Genomic DNA, 17,467 nt, shown 5'->3' on the forward strand with positions numbered 1-17,467 from the left:
CCTTCCCAGAATTACTAAAACCAGCTCTGTTCCCTGCCTGTGCAGGACTGCTCTCTCCTGAACATTTGTTAGGGCTTTATTCAATGTATGCAGCTTGCATTCAGTTCCTTCTGGAAATATGATCGGTATGATAAACTGGAACTGAGCCAATGCCCTTAGATTAGGGGACAGGATACAGGAGGACTTTATTACGTCTTGGGTTTCCTGGAGGGAAGTCTAGTCAAAGAGGTGGCTTGCATTCTCCCCGGGCTATTGTTCATTCAGACTTGGACCCTGGCCTTTTCTGTTTATTTATGCAGACTGAGCATCTCCTTGCATACCAGTCCTCCTGTATACAGTAAACAATGGCAGCTTATTGTAGCGGTAATAAATGCAGGGGCAGCTATGACCTTCCTCCTCTTCCTAGGATCATCTGATAATCTTAGTTCCTTCTGCCCTCTTTCTGTTTGTTCCCAGGCTCATGGAAGAACATAATAAAATGTGTAGTATAGAATTTAATTCCTTGTCTGAACAACTCTATATAGGAACTTTCACCTTGACATTTTGCTTTTGCTTGACATGTTTGTTTTTGTTCAAAATCCCATTTACATTTGCTCTTACCTTTCTCAAAGATTCTCCTTTGGGTTTGGAATGTTCCAAGCTTGTGTGTGTGTGTGTGTGTGTGTGTGTGTGTGTGTGTGTGTGTGTGTGTGTGTGAGAGAGAGAGAGAGAAAAGTTGTTTTTGAGATACAACTGTATGGGATAGAGAAGAAAAACATGCTAGGCCAGATCCTGAGCTGGTGTAAATCAGGGTAGCTCCATTGGCTTTTGTGCTCAATGAAGGCCCTTCCCCATCTTAAAAAAAGAAAAGAAAAAAAAATCTGAGCCCCTTTTTGACACCCTGCAGATAACTCCAAATAGGCATTGCAAAGCTCATCCAACCTGTGAATGGCAGTTTCCCTCAGCAAGGTGTCTGCACTTTGGACAGCTTTGAAAAACAAGGATGGAGAAATAACAAAGTGAGAAGCAGCTGAAAATATTGCATCCGGCCTGCACGGTAAGTAGAAAGCACTGAATGTGGCTAGCCCTTGTATGTGCTCTCTGAGCTGTGTATGTACAGCAATTAATCCCTCCTTAAGAGTCCCTTTTGCCATGATGCCTATAGAACCTAGTTTGCTGATAACAGGTAGGCAGGTGACAAGTGGATTTTTCTAAATCCCTTTCCCATTATAAAAAATCCAATACAAGTAGCTAACAAAGCTGTGCCAGTTCTTGGTCATATTCTCATAGACTTTAAGGTGAGAAGGGACCAATATGATCATCTAGTCAGCAACCTGCAGCACATGCACTGACTTTGAGTGGCATGCGGCGCCCTGGCCAGAGCTGCGCCGCTCCGTGCTTGCTGCCGACACTGGAACGGGGACTCCAGACCCACCTCTGCCACTGACACCAGCACCAGGATGGGGCTGCAAACCTGCCCCCACCGCTGACACTGCTGCCGGCATGGGGAGGGGGGTGGGCGCATGGGGAGGGGGGTGGGCACGGCCCTTTTGTTAAGGTTGCCAATCCCTAATCTAGTTGACTTCCTGCACAACGCAGGCCACAGAACCTCACCCAGCCACTCCTGTAATAGACCCCTAACCTATGACTGAGTTACTGAAGTCCTCAAATCATGGTTTAAAAGACTTCAAGGTACAGAGAATCCACCAGCAAGTTACCTGTGCCCCATGCTACAGAGAGAGGTGAAAAACCCCAACGGCCTCTGCCAATCTGCCTTGGGGGGGAAATTTCTTCCTGACCCAGATATGGCGATCAGCTAAACCCTGAGCGTGTGAGCAAGACTCACCAGCCAGACCCTCAAGGAAGACTTCTCTGTAGTAACTCGGAACCCACCCCATCAAATGTCCCATCCCAGGCCATTGGCATATTTACCACTAGCAGTCAAAGATCAGTTAACTGCCATATTAGGCTAACCCATCATACCATCCCCTCCATAAATGTATCAATTATTATTCATCAGTTTGTATGTTCTAGCTGCATCTTCTACCCTATGTCTGGTTGTGTCTTTAAACTGAAAGTCCTTCAGGGCAAGAGTTTTCTCTTTTCTATGTTTGCACTGTGCCCAGTCCAATGGGATCTCAATCCTGCTGTGACCACTACCATACTATACATATTTAATAATAATAATAATAAAAAAAAATCATAAGCATAATGTCTGAAATGGAAGTACTGGGCTTTCCCCTATTTTCAGTTGCTTGTAAGGGGGAGAGGAGAATATAGGTGACTATGCAAGGGTGTCTCTCACACATGTACATTAGAATGTCACATGCCTTTCCAATCCTACACCGTAACTCCTCCTTCCCCAACCCACTTTCAACTTGTGGGTTCTTTGAGTATTATTTCCCTTCCTCCTCCTCCATTTTTCTCCAAACCAAAGAAATTCCAGGAAACAAACAAACAAAATCCAACCCAAAATACCCTAAGCTAATGCAACAGTCCTCAGGAAACACTTCTCTGAGAGTGAACTTTCATGTTACCTTACCTTTGTCCCCTTTGTGCTTATGTATCATCATAAGGTCTTTAATTTGCAACATGTTGTGTAGTTGGCTTCAAGCATTTAGGATCTGTTCCTTCAGAATGCTGTGGATTATTTTCTCAGTCCTTCTGCAAGTAAGGGCTTGTCTACCTGGGGAAATTGCCCAGCAGAATTGTACCGGTATAATTATACCACTATAGCTACACGACTGTGGCTCCCTGTGTGGACACTCTATTCTGCTATATGTTACTTTTTTGGTACGGCTTATACGGTTTCTAATGTGACATAAGCTATACTGAAGGAAAGTCATAGGTGTGCACATGGGGGAGTTGTACTGGCATAGCTATAGCAGTATAATATTGCTGCTATAGTTCTGCTGCTCAATTTCCCCATTTAGACAAGCCATTCTTCTCTCATCCTAGCCATTCCTTGGTGAGGAAACGTTGAGAGTTCTGAAAACCCCTGAAGAGCAGACTAGTGAAAGTTTAACTATGATTCAAAATGTACAGTGGTTATGGATGTCTGTGGAAATCAGACTTCTTTGGGCCTGATTTACAGATGTGAGTGCCTGAGAACAGTACTCACTTCTGCATGTGGGTGGTTATGTTAGCATGTAAGTGCCTAGATAGAAAGTAGTGATGGCAGCTACCAGCTAGTCTGCAGGAATGTCTATGCTGCTAAATCTGGTGGAACTGACCTGGTGTTAGCAACCATAATTTAGGCAGAGCCTAAGGAGCAGGAGGGAGCTGTGCTTCTGATGTACCTAGTGGATATTTTATCCCAGTGCAGGGCTGGTAAATGCAAATTGTGATAGCTGGTTAGATTTTGTTGTGTTTCTGCCTACTAAAAAAGACCTCATCATTTCTGGGAGGCAAGGCTAATTTTTCAAGGTGGGATGCCAGCTCTGCTGTGTGTGCAATGAGGAACAAATGGGAAACCTGCTTAGAGTGGGAAATGTGTGTCTGCTAGTCCTTCGGCTGGTGGTGTGAATCCCAGATAGGCTCAAGGCTCTCATCCAGTCCTGGCTGTATATAAATCCAATCAGAGGCACTGTGATCATTTCCAGTATGACACACTACTTACTATCGTCTCTGACGGAACCAAAGTTTTCATGCTGTTCAACTCAGGAGGTCACCATTCCTGTGCACTGCATCCTCACCACCTTACTAGCCTCAGCAGGCCTGAAAATGGCATTAAACAAACACAGTGGCTTCCATTAGACTTTTTAATGACGAAACCTTGGGTTCCAGATGACGGTGATCCACCCCCAATGAAAAAATAACCATTTTCATTGTTTCAAAATGCTTCCATTTCAGCAACATAGAGATTCATTTCACACACAAAAGCATAGCAGCCATTGCACAGTCAGAAAGGCCTGTGCGGACCTGTGAATAGAAATGCAAATGAATCACAGTGAGGCATGGAGTGAGTAAGGGAAGGTATTTTCAGAGCTGTTTGTAATGATTGGGTTGTTATAAAGAACTCTGTATAACACCCTGTGTGATTTGACATCCATTCACTAATCAGAGTCATCTGGCTCCCAATGAGTCACTTGTTCCATTCCTCTGGAGACACGTCTCATGTTGTATCCAAAAACATTTGCTTTTGTTCATTTAGTTTTAAAAGGAACAGACACAACAGAGTGACCAAACGTTGTTGCCATCTGACAGCTAATCCATGAAATGAGTTAACAGGCCTCAGTACAGTTGCTAGTTGACAGGTGTCCACAGGCTTGACTAGATCCTGCACAACCCCGTTGTTTTTAGAGGTGATCCCTGTATGTCAGGGTTGAGGCACATGGGCAGGCACAGGGTGGGGAAGGCCGCACAGCTGCCGACTGTGCCTTTTCTTGAGCTTCCTTTAACCAGCCCCGAATTAATGAAAAAGATAAATTTATGAAAATAATTTTTAAAAAGAGAAGAAAAATAAACTACAAAAGGCAAATTGCTCCATAGTACCATTTCCAAATGTGCAAGATACAAGGCAAGGGGACGGGATGACATTGTACAGCAGTGGTTCTCAGACTGATTTTATTGTGCACATCCCCTTTTTGTGTCTGTAGTATATTATGCCTCTCTGCCACACAAGAACATATAACAATTTTTTTAAAAATGAACATGCAACTCTCACTAAATATTTATTAAAAACAGTAATGCATTGATTCAAACAGAGCCAACAATCCACTGGAATAAGAGCAAAAGCAAAACTGCGATTGTGGTCGATGCTCACAATTAACCATGCACACTGTGTCATAGCAAACGGATTAACACACAGATGGCAACGACTTTGTATAATGCTATGCAAGCTTAACAGAAATGCACAGCGCCATCTGAGGACCTGATATGTTTGGAGGAATCCACTTTGCTATTTATTCATTGCTGGAGGTAAAATGTGCACAGTAAGCTTTTTTTCTCCCTAAAGCTTCTCACGCCCCTCCAGAATGTATTCTGTGTCCCTCCCCATGAGGTCCTGCCCCTCAGTCTGAGAAACTCTGCTTTAGTTAGTATTAGGGCCTGGCCTGGCTAAAAGTGCTTTATGAGCCACTGTAAACAATTATCAGCCATTGATGAAGACGCATTGGGAAGAGTTTGGATGTTACATGCCAGCCTTTTGGACAGTGATGGTAGGAGAGTGTGTGTATGTGACGGGACGCTCGTAGCTTGAGGGCAGAAGGCCCGTGTAGGTGCAGTCACACTTAGACCAAGTGCAGGTCTCTGTATTCTTGTCCTACAGGCTGGTGTGGAGTAGAACTATGGCAACCCAACCTTGAAAGAAGCATGTCTGCATGAAGCAGCTCCTGTCACTTTGGTATCAGAGTGTCATGAACTTGTCCTCAAGTCGCATAACAAGTGGATCATTTTTTCCACTTCTGAGAGCAGAGTGGACCCAGGTCAGGCTCCTCTTGCACTGGGGAAGCAGAAGGGGGAATGTCAAATGGTGAGATGTTCTCCTTTACCTTGTCCCATAATCTGGAGGAAATCCCACTACAGGAGTACCGTGGGAATAGAAACATAAGAATAGCCAGTCTGGACTAGACCAGAGTGTCTTCTTTCCTTCAGTGGCCAGCACCAGATTCCTCAGAGGAAGATGTAAGAACTCCAGAGTAGACAGATGTGGGATAATCTGCCTTCTACATTAGGTCTCATCCTGATCTCTATTTGTTAGAGATTGGATTAAACCCTGAAGCGGGAGGTTTAATATCCCTTCCAAAATTATTGTTAGCATTTAGCTACTGTATTATAACGGTGAATATTCTTCTTATCCATATAGCTATCCAGTCCTTTTTTTAATCGTGTTAAGTTCTCAACAACCTTCTGTGGCAATGAGTTGCACAATCTAATTTAATATTTTAGGTCCTTTCCCCACCCAATCCCTTGGGAATTCCCAGTTCACTGTGATCTGATGTTCCATGGTGTTTTTTGCTGCTGAGTGGAAAGAATGAACAATTTGTGGCTGTGAATGTGTGCCCATGTTCTTAGGAGCTTTACATGATCATTTCTGTTGCATTGGCCTTGTTGTTGTTGTTGGGTTTTTTTTTGTTTTTTTTAAACTATAATTTGTTGTGTGACATTACAATGTTGTACACAATCACTCCTTTATTCTCTCTCTCTCTCTCAACAGATTCTCCCTCCTGGAGGGCTAGTCTATTTGCCTGCTCCCTTACAGATTTGATTCTGACAGCGTCCTAAACAGGAGAAAGACCACAGGAGTTAGAGATGGAAAATCCCTCAATATAAAATCAGCTAGCCTACCACACACCGTCAGCCAATGCAGAATTGTGTCTAGCTGCATATGTGCTAGCGCTATGCTCAGTCTCATTTTAATTGTCCCAAGCAACAGGGCTTCTAGAGTGAGTATTCTACAGTGTAACAGATTTCATAGCAAAACACTTTCAATGGTACTCATCCTAAATTTTATTTTGCCTAATTTCAGTCCCTTTATACCATTACTCCTAATTATACCCCCTTGTGCAACCTAAATAGTCCTCCTTTCTCCTTGGTGTTTTACACCTTCTCAGATATTTGTAGACTCTTATCTTGTCCTCCTAGCACAGCTAGGCATATTTAGATCTGAAGTCTTTCCTCATAGGGCAGAGTCTCCAAAACCTTGATCATTTTTGTTGCTCTTCTATGAACTACTTGTCAATATTTTTCTGATCATGGGGTGTCTAGAATGGAACGCAGTATTCCAGGTCTGTTTGCACCAGGGCTACAGAGAAAGACACTATTATCTCTGTCTCTGTGACATACTTTCTCTTATGCAGCTCTCAGTTGCATAGGCCTTTTGGCTGTCATCTCACATTAGAAGCATCTAATGTCCTGTTCACTCTCCAGCTACTTTGTCTTGTTCAGCATTACTGCTTCTCAGAATCCTCCTTCCTCCTGAATTCAGATGATCTCTTACCAGATGATAGCCACACTTTTCCATGTGGAAGCGCATTTTGTTTCCTGAATCACATTTTGTGCCAGTTTTGACTTCCCAACCTAACAGGATAATGCTCTTTGCATGCACACAGTCAGTCCTTTCAGAAGACTGGCAGGACTTGAACATCAGTACTTGGCAGACACCTAGGCTGAAGTATCGTTATATACATTTAAGAGGTGAGTAACTGAGACATAAAGTGGTTATGTGATTTGCACAAGGTCACACAGCAAAGCAGTGGCAGAGCCAGGAATAGTATTCAGAATTTCTGACTCCTTATTCATTGCTTTAGTTATTAGCTCTGCAGGTGGTGCTACAGTGTGGTCTAACTTCTTGTAAGCATGTGATACAGAAGATGGGTAAGGCCAAATATCCATAACTGAAGTTACATAATGTGCTGCATCCACATGGATTCACTCTTCCACCCAACTGAAAACATATTATAAACCAAACCAATAAAAGGTCATGTATTTAGTGACACCTCTTGTGGTTTTGCCCTCTTCAGAAGAGTGTGTGTGAGAGCAAGACATCTGGATGTATGAGGGCTGCCGTGCTATAGTGATCTCACTGTGGGGAGGACGTGTGGTAAAAAACAACAACATATTGCTGCAGCAATTTCATGCGTGTGTGTTCAATATGCAAATGATGTGATAACATCTTTCATGATGCTGATTTGCATGTTCAAATCTTTTAATGATGCTTTAATCAGACGAGTGAGCCCAATGGAGAGTAAACTCTCTGTCAGTTTGCACCATGTTGTTTGACAGGTGCTAAGTATAGTCATTTTTAGATGATTGCTTTTCTGTGTGGTGCAAGGAGCTTCCACTAGGAATAATCTTCCTGTGCTTTTTCATGACTAAAGCTCAAAGGCAAAATGCAGCTTATAAGATCCTCTTCCTGGCCCATGAATCTGACCACGAGACCTCGCTCTTTGAGTCCCTCCACTGGCTCTCCCTTGCTCCCTATGAAGTTTAAATGTCTTGTCCTCCCTCTCAAGGCTCATCACATCTCTACCCTCCCTTCTTGACTCGTATCACATTGCTATCCCATCGCCTCTGCTCCACTAACAAAGCTAGGCCAGGACTGGATGAAGGCAATTAGGGTCCTCAGCCCCACTTGACGAGGCCCCACTCCCAACTCAGAATGGAAGTCACAGGATGTCCTCCCACCTTTTCTAGAGAAGCATGGACAGCAGTATGGGACCCCTCTCCTCCCAAGAGGCAGAGCTGGCAGCAGAGGCTGTCTCCTCAGTTCTTAATACACTGTATCTGCTGCAGTGGGTGGACTGGGCCCACCTCTCTTTTCGCCTCCTGCCACACAGTGTCCCCTGCTGGGATGGGGTTGGCCAGGACTCCTCTGAGAAATGGGTCTTGGAGCTGGCACCTCACTGAAATGCACAGGGCAGTTCACCCCTCCTTTAGCTATTTTTTTCAAGCTCTCTGCAGATCAGGCAGCTGTCACTCAGCAATTACACTCAAGTCATGTTCTGAAGCTTTTCTCCTCAGTCATGAGGGCTAGAAACTTCCTTTAAAAAAAACAAAAAAAAACCCCTGAGATTCTAATGTAATCATAACTCCAGAAGCTACGGTCCTAGGCAAGGACCTGCCTCAATCTGTGTCAGCCAAATCTGCCTGTCATCAGTTTCTTATATACATTTCTCTACGTCATCTTTTGCACTACAACTTACACATGGGACACCCTCCCTGAATCAGTCTGTCAGGCTACTACACACTCCTCTTTCAAATCCCTCAAAACCCATTTCTGTCATGATGCTTATGGGAAATAAATGAATTATGGCTGGGTTGAAGGGCAGGTGAGGAATAAGTGACACTTTATCTACTTGTAGTAATTAACAAGTACGTAAAAATTGTATACATTTCACTGCATCCTTCACCCTTTGTATGTCACATGTTTTCTTAGTGGTAAGTTCTTCAGGGCAGGGAACATGTCTTTTCCATGTGTTTATTCAGGCTGAGTGGGCTTGTAGGCACTTATTCAATAGTAATAAATTCTCTTTATATAGCCTATGGAATAACAGCCAGGCTCCTTAGAAGGAAAAATACAGCTACATGATTTTAGCTGGACACTGGTTTGTTGAAATGTGGATTACATGAATTCATTACACATATTTAGCTCCATTTATTTAAAGGTCTCCATGGGCATTGTTAGACTCCCAACACTCATGTGTGAGAGGCATTCATTATGCCTTTTGAGGTAAACTGAAGCACAGGGCTACTAGGAGCCCGTTCCTGAAGCCATTGAAGTCACTGGCACCAAGTGACTTGCTCCAAGGATGCGCATAGCGGGGTCCTTTTGTGCACTGGTGCAGGGGCCTGTGTTTGCTTACGTGATGCAGGATCAGGGCCTAGGTCAGCTGCAGAGTTGTGATAGGAAGGCAGGGTCCCAAGCTCCTGCCCTTTGTGTTGGTCACAAGGCAGCAGGTCAGGTCGACCCAAAGTTACTTATCAGAACTCTCCTACCCTGTTAGCAAGAAAGACATGGTTTTTACAGATTTTTTGCTCATCCTGCAACCAAGTAACTTAAATCACATGGGTAGCTCGCCACAGAAGTCAGGGGGAGGGCGAGGTATTTCTGTGCGGAAAAGCTGCTCACGCCTGTGTTTACAGGATGGGGTCTATTCTAATTTAGGCTTTAGGGACTGCTTCAGGACTCCCGCTGCCCCCGTGAGTAGCATTTCAGGAGCGTCCTGCCCAACACCGACTGCAGTGGAGAATGGAGATTACAGCTAAGTCAAACAAGCTGCAGGGAAACCTGCAGCCACCAGAAAACGTAGAGAAAGCTGGAAAAGCAACAAACCAAAACCCACCTCTAGTGCACTCTGCCACCTCACCCAGGCTTTGCCTTTCTGAAGCGGTCTGTCCAGCTGAGGAATTTGTATGTATTTATTTATTTTGCAAGGTGCACTGGCTGATCTCCAGTGACTTCATCTCTCCCCCCGCAATTAGCACTGTCCGAGGCAAATTCCAGCTAGCCCGTCACCTGGCTTTGCAAGAAACTTGGCCTCAGACCTCGCCACTCTCAAATGCTGACTCAGTCCGTGGAAACCTGGAAGAGCCTCCTCTGTTTTGAAGTGAAATTCGTTATTCTGCTGAAAGCATCCAGGATCTGATCATGTTAAGGAACCGCCCCCGGCCCCCCTCTTAAAGTCACAAAGGCGCAGAACATTTTGCCTTTCAGTTTGCCCCTCGTGCGGCGTTCATGGGAACACGCCCAGGCGGCTGGAGGCAATTTCGCCACCTCTGCCAAGTCAAGGCAACTTCTCACAAGGTTGATCCCTGACGAGAGCGCGAGCGAGCTGACCAGAGCCTTGGCAGCCGAGGCAGGCGCTGTTAAGTCAGAGCTTTCACTGTGGAGACTCGCACATCCCATGCAGGGTGCCCCTCGTTCAAAGCTTCGGCCCCCCGCCCCTGAAAAGTGTTTCGCCCGCTCGCCTTTGGTGCACTTGAAGGTCCAGGATTAGCTGCCCCGGGCTGGAGCCGGAGCCAGACTCAGCAGGAGGAGAGGGGGCATGTTGAGAAAACGGCTTGCATCATTTTCTCTCTCTCTCTCCTTTTTCTTTAAAGGTCAAAGAATTGAAGCTTCCTGAAATTGTTGCACTGAATCTGAGCGGACTTTTCTTCTTCCTCCAGGAGCTAGAAACTGACTAGGAAGGCTCCGAAGCGGGGAGAGAGGGAGAAGAGCACACGTCCTTTAGGGGACTCTCCGGACTTTCCCCTCTGCCCCGTTTGTCTCTCCTGGGAGGAGCCAGCCACCACCGGCTCACTGTAAAAATAAAAACTGGAGCGGGGCCAGCAAGTGTCAAATCCTCACTAATTGGTATTGGTCAGATCGCGGCGGATAAAGCAGAAACTCCTTCACTCCCCCGTGTGAAAAGTGTCACTAGGCTTCTGACACATTTCTAGCAGCCGTGGGTTCTTGCTTCTCTTATTTCCTTCTCCAAAAGCCGCGATGCAGCCCTAACTTAAAATAAAAAGGGGGTGAGTGTAAAATATACATATATATCTTTTTTGGCTTTTACACTGGCAACGTAAGGTGGTGATGGTGGTGGGGAATGCATGGTAGTTTAGCCTAATGCAAAGAGGGGAGGGGAGGGGAGGCGCGGCGAGACCTCAGAGGAGCTGCACATTGCAATCATGTAGATTTCGGATCAGTGTGTCAACGCTGGTCTTGTTTGAACAGGAATAATCGCAAGGTTGCTGCCATTAAAACGGTCTTTGTTGTGTGAACAAGATGTTCATCTTGAGACGGAGCTTGCAAAATTAGGAGTTTGGGTTGTGTCTGATCTCCCATACTTTATTTTTTTAGGCTGACTCAGTTTGTTTGGGTTGTTTTTGCCCAGTTGTTACAGTTTATGGAGGCATCGGATACACTGACAGTGAGATCCTGTTTGAGTCAAAACAAAAACAAAACAAAAAAAAAAAAATGAGCAAGTTCTCCATTTACATAAATAAATAAAAAGAGAATCGCCGGGCTTTTGATATCTTTGAAGAGTGAGTCATCTCGAAAACAAAATGCCTCATTCTGCCCCTTCTCCTCAGGAGACACAAAGTAATTGTGAAACTGGGGGTGGGGGAAAGAGAATTTTCTCTGGCTTTTTCGGTTTGCTAAATGCATGTAATTAGCATGCAGGCTGCTGCAAAGAGACTGGAGCCGTGTAAAAGGCAGAGCAGAGAGAACCATCCATCCCTCTTCTCTCTCCCAATCTTTTCTCAGGAGCTGTGTAAAATTCACTTGTCTGGCTGTTTTGTGAATGAAAGTGGAACGTTTCTTGAACTCTAATAACTGCTCAGAGTCTCCGTGCACTGGGAGCTTTTTGTAACGGGCTGTTTTTATTAGACAAAATGTCAGTACATACACCAAAGAGTCCCTCCCTGTTGTTACAAAGAATCCCCTTCTTTCTTCTGTTCCGTGAAATGTCCCCAAGTTTGCAGCTCTTGTAATTTGCCTGGGCCGGAGAGAAATGCAAATATATGAATGCAGATTTGGGGAGTGGTGCAGTTCATAACTGTCTTTACCGAAAAGAACATCCTAAAACACAGTCGCTGGTTTTTTGTGTTTTTTGTTTTTTTTGTTGTTTTTTTTTGCTGACCTGCCAGTCTCATGAGCCCCGTCCCTCGATTTTGTGTATTTTTGTTTGTCAGCAACAAGGGCTGAACATATTTGTAGGCAACACTGTAATTCTGTGGTGTGAAAGGTTTCAGTTATGCAACTCGCCAGTGTCTGTGGTCAACACACATCTATCTGTTTACCATGTGTTTTATATACATTTAAGGTATATAGACAGATATGACTTCAGCTGAGTTGCATAAATTCAGCACAGAAATTGATCCACAATTTCTTACTTTTTTATCATAGAAGCCATAGAGAAACTGTATCATAAACCACAGTGGCATAGACGACTTCTTGGTTAGTTTCATCTCTGCATTGTTGTAATAGATATAGATGATTTTTTCTTCAGAGATCTCCAGACACTTTACATACCCATAGCTTTACAAACTATAGGTCAAATTCTGCTCTCCTTACCCATGTGAGTAGCTTCATTAGTCTTGTACAAAAATGACCTGTTGCTGACAATGTGTCTAAGCCATAGGTGCAGCTAAGTATGTGCAGTGCTGAACATAATCTGCCCTGCTCTGCAGTTGCAGTTAAACCATTTCAGCATCAGTTCAGCCACATCTGTCATCAGTAATGGGGAAGCTTCTCATAAAACAGACAGTGTTACGGACTTCTGTGTGAGCAGGATTTGTTCCACAACATGTCAGTGCCACCATCTCTGGGGTGGAACGCAGAGAAAATTTAGTTAAGCAGCATGCAATTACCTGAGCTGGAATTTCGCCAGGACAAAGTGGTTAAACCTCCCCCCACACCTGAAAAGTGACATGGGTTCAATTTTGGAAACTTCGTAATTTATTTCTCTCTTCCCCCAATCCATTTGGTTTGTCTAATGTCCTGATTTTATGTATGAAAGCCCTCTTTTGGGGTAGTGTTGGCTGCAGGTTTTAGGGGCTGGATCTCTTCCTCATCTCTTCTACCCCAGACTATACTTTTGTCCTACCTCTTTCTGATGAGCCATGTGTTGTCTTTTTACATATTGCATCTGCCGTTTAAAAACAGAAGGAATAGTTTGGCCTCATTAAAATTAGTTTGCGGGGCTGGAGAAATCTTACCCATTTCCTGTACTGACTACTGTAAATGAGGATTCCAGGTGCAGTTTTTATAGGCATATTTGTATGAGACTATTACAATTCTTATGTGGCGAAACATGTTTTTCAGATGTTATTAAAATTTTACTGATCCTTTCTATTAGGAGGGAACTTCATAAAATGTCAAACGTGTGGGTTTTTCCCATAACAAACAATGTATATGTTTTTTATCCTCATCATATACTTACCCTGCATGTCTGGAACAAAGTATATCTTAGACAATAAGTGTAAAGTGATAAATATTGTAACAAATCCATGGTCACCTACAATTTCATGGTTGTTGCTATGTAGCTCCCTGTGGCTGTTTGGAACCTCAGCAACAGCAACTATGATCTTCTGCGCCATGAGCATAGGACCCTATTATGTGAACTAAAGGAGAATCTCCATTAACTGTCACAGCATAGGGCAACATGGCACGCAGTTCCACCGTTTTAAATTAATTTCCATTTGAGTCAATGGTGTGTGCCGCCACAACCCCGCTCTTTCGTTATACACTATATGGTATGTTAATGTGAGGATATGAAACGTGATAGTAGATTTTAAGATGGAAATAGAGATTTAATTAGAGCTTTATTTTTTTTTAACCCAGTAAAGAAAAATATCGAAAAGCACGTTGGGCCTAATTTCCCTGATTAACACCATTCATAGATCTTAAAACCATTAGTATCTAGTCTGACCTCTTGCATAATGCAAACCATAGAATCATGCCCAATAATTCCTGCATCAAACCCATAACTTCTGATTGAACTGTGGCATGTTTCTTAGAAAGATAGCCATAATTTTTTTTCCTAAGTAAATGTGTCTAGAGTACATACGTTTTATATGGAGAAGGTAAATCAGATTCTCCCATTTACAATAAAAAGGGGACTTCAGATGTAATGCTTTTTTGTTACACAAGCAACCCATAATTAACGCATGACACTCATTGCCACAGGCTGTTATTGAGGCCAAGATCTTAGTAGGGTTTAAAAAGACATGCATATGGATAGGCAATAATACATTTAAAGTATGCTCAGGTTACAAGCCAACCACTAATTGATGGGGTAAGGAAGAAACTTCTCCAGAGACAGATTATGCCATAACTGTCCATTGTGGGAGTTTTTGGCACCTTTGTGAAGTGTCTGGTTCTGGCCACTGTCAGAGACAAGACTCTTGGCTAGACAGATTTGATCCAATATGGCAATCCGTATGTTCTTATTCTTCTTTATTTCATCAGTGATGAAAACTTTCAGTTCACAATGGCTTAATTTGGGTGGTGAAACTCTTGGTACATCAACAAGCAACAAAGCCCATAAGACACCTTCTTTCACTCTATAAAAGCAAATATAACTGGAATGTGGATATTTACTCTACAGCAGTGGTTCTTAACCTTTCCAAACTACTGTACCCCTGAAGCCTGAGTCCCACCCCCATGGGGCTGAGGCATGTAACTTAGTTTCATGGCGCCCTTGTGGCTCCAGGCAATTGCCTTTCTTGCCACCCCCAATACCAGCTCTGCACTTGCGACCCCTCTAAAACCCCAGGTTAAGAAACACTGCTCTACAGTGTAGTTGGCAGCTAACATGGATATCATAATTGCACTCAGCCTTCAAGATAAAGGCTCCTATAAACACCTTTGTGTAACATTTTCATGGAGTATAGAGGTCAATCAGATCAGTGATAAGACTCCTAAGGTTCATTTTCAAAACTAAAGAGCTCAGCCACTCTAGCAATAAAAAGCTGTGTTGCCAACACTCCCAAATATTTGGTGTTTTCTCAAAGTCACAGCTCCCAGGGATGTGTGATTTTGCAGAGAATCTCAGCTTCCATTTAAGAAAAAAAAAGTTTCTAGTGCCCATCGTTGTAAGGAACAAAAGTTTGAAAACAAGAACCAAGTGTACCTGTCAGGCTCAGAAACCAGACAGCAAAGTAAAAGAACTCAAAATCTATTAATTTTTTAAAACCTTTTGGTTTTGAAGTTAGTCGCGTGAATTTGGGGGGCCTGGCATGATTTAACAACATTTAGGGTTGGCAGTACTGCTTTGGCAATATAGCTTTGTCTAAGACAATAAATCTAGTGTAATATTTACCACTGGTGGCTTGTAAGTAAGGTGACCAGATGCCACGATTTTATAGCGATAGTCCCAATATTCAGAGGTGGTTTTTTTTTTTTTTTTTTTTTTTTTTTTATATATAGGCTCCTATTACCCTCCTCCCCCATCCCGATTTTTTCACATTTGCTGTCTGGTCACCTTAAATTCAAGTGTAGGCTGAACACACTGAGAAGACGTGCTGTGATCCTTTTCTAGTGCTTGTCCAGTATAGGATAACAGCCTACTGCGGATGCAAGCTGAGGGGTTATCTTTAGTTCAGATGGTCGTGGTCTATGTTGAAGGTCTTCATTTCAAACCCCTTTGAAGAGCCATATGGAAGGTTGTTATGTAAACCGTCCTTGTGAAGCCACTGTTGTTGGAGCTGCAAAGATGGGAAATGCTAAGGAAGTATATAGTGCAGAGAAGATCTGATTTTGCCAGAACACTTCCACTTGTAGAGTGGATTGACCCTAAAAGATTTGTGGTTATTTAAATTGGACTAAGTCATGTCTAAAGAGATCTTGCATTTTCTCTAATTATCATCTCATAAGCAATAAAACATGCCATTACATTTAAACTGACATAGCTTTTTTTCTTCACATGTGGTGTTGGATTTTTTAACAGATTTTTTTTTGAATTTGAGCAGTTGATTTGTTGAGCATCTACTCTTTTTTTTTCTTTAAAAAAAAAAAAAAAAAAAAAAAAAAAAAAAATTTGCCAGATTTCTCCATATGCAGAGCAAAGCTCTACTAATCTTCACAAACTGTTCTCTGTGTCTAGTTCAGTACACGTTGTCTGAATTAATACATTTACATGCTTCCTGGACTTCTGCTGCAGATGTTACTAGTATCATTTGAGAGAGACTGAAAACAGGATATAGAAGTTGAAAGTTCATGTTAGTTTCCGAGTTTGAATACATACATTTGTTAATTATTCCTTCAGGCCAGCCAAGGCCCCAATCCTCTAGGCCCTGTCTACACTAGAAAGTGTTGTTTATATGGCTATGTCTACCCTACAGCTTATGTCGACATAACTTATGTCATTCAGGGGAGTGAATAAATCATAATAAGTGACATAAGTTACACCGACATAAGCGCTTGTGTGCCCAGCACTGTGTCGGCGGGACAGCTTCTTTACCAAACGCGCTGCAACAGCACAGCTGCATTGGTACAGCTGCACCACTGCAGCGCTGTACTTGTAGATATACCCTTACTCATGCCGTATGAAAAATCCACCTCCCTGAGAGGTGTAGCTGTGCTGACCTAACCCCCAGTATAGACAGCACTAAGTTGATGGCAGAATTCCTCCGTTGATCTAGCTACCGCCTCTCGGGGAGGTAAATTCCTATGCCGACAGGCAAATCTCGCCCATCAGTGTAGGTAGTCTCTGCATCAGTGCGCTACAGTGGCACAACTGCAGCACTGCAGCTTTGTTGCTATAGCGTTTCAAGTATAGACAAGCCCTATGTCTTCACTGCCAAAAAGTGTTTTTGTAGTGAAATAGCTTCAGTTACCTATCTGTAAAATTCTAGTGGAGACAAAGCATATAAAAATCCCCCCTATGGGTCGTCAGATAGTTTGAAGTGAAGACCTTCACCTCTACCATTTGAGTTAACTTTAATTCCTTAGCATGTATAATGTGAAGTTAATCCCTTAGCAGTAGACCATTATTCTTTACTGGACAAGCCCTAGAAAGGGATTAGGGCACAGGTTTTGTCAGTGTGTTAAATTTACACTAGCACTCCAGCCAGTGGTAAATTTTAAGAAAATAATTCTAGTGTAGTCAAGGCCTTTCTTCCATGGTCAGTGATATTGCCCACCCCAAGCATTCAAAAATCATGAATTAGGCCCTCAAAAATCTTGAGATTACTTTGGTGTAGCTAGTCAAGGTCAACATCACCAGTGGGTTATCTCAGCTAGCTACACTGTGATGAGAGAGAACCTGAGAGGATTGGATGCTAAACTTGCTTCTTGGCAAAGGTATGAGCAGCAGAGGCACTAAAGCTCTCTGTCTGCAGACTCAGTCAGCATTTGATTGGGTCGTGTTTGAAAGGTTACATTAATTAGAATTCTACAAAAATTGATGGCTTAGCACCCCACGTTTCTCTATCTCCCTCCTCCCCTCAAGCGCTCTCTCATCAGGAAAAGGTCCTTACTAGTCCCTGGCAAATTGTGTGTAGTTTTTTCAAGGCATGGTACTAGATCTGTCAGTATTTCAGTTTTAAAATTCGTCTG

General features: G+C 43.2%; 1 protein-coding gene across 14 annotated transcripts in view; it reads left to right on the forward strand.

Moving 5' to 3' along the window:
• Nucleotides 1–17,467, forward strand: part of PRR5L (proline rich 5 like) — a 110,233-nt gene that overhangs the window by 39,033 nt on the left and 53,733 nt on the right. For 4 of the 14 annotated variants that reach the window (XM_067557560.1, XM_067557572.1, XM_067557576.1 and 1 more), the window contains exons 2-5: nucleotides 887–1,036; nucleotides 5,249–5,405; nucleotides 6,137–6,365; nucleotides 10,522–10,935. The exons of 3 other annotated variants lie outside the window; for them this stretch is intronic. The gene's annotated coding sequence lies outside the window, so the exon portion shown is untranslated. The remainder of the gene's footprint in view (nucleotides 1–886; nucleotides 1,037–5,248; nucleotides 5,406–6,136; nucleotides 6,366–10,521; nucleotides 10,936–17,467) is intronic. 7 more of the 14 variants (XM_067557565.1, XM_067557567.1, XM_067557568.1 and 4 more) reach the window with 5 other exon arrangements.

This window comes from Emydura macquarii, unplaced genomic scaffold (assembly GCF_026122565.2).
Source record: "Emydura macquarii macquarii isolate MOO-44397 ecotype Brisbane River unplaced genomic scaffold, CSIRO-AGI_Emac_v2 contig_1876, whole genome shotgun sequence".
NCBI classification, from domain to species: domain Eukaryota; kingdom Metazoa; phylum Chordata; order Testudines; family Chelidae; genus Emydura; species Emydura macquarii.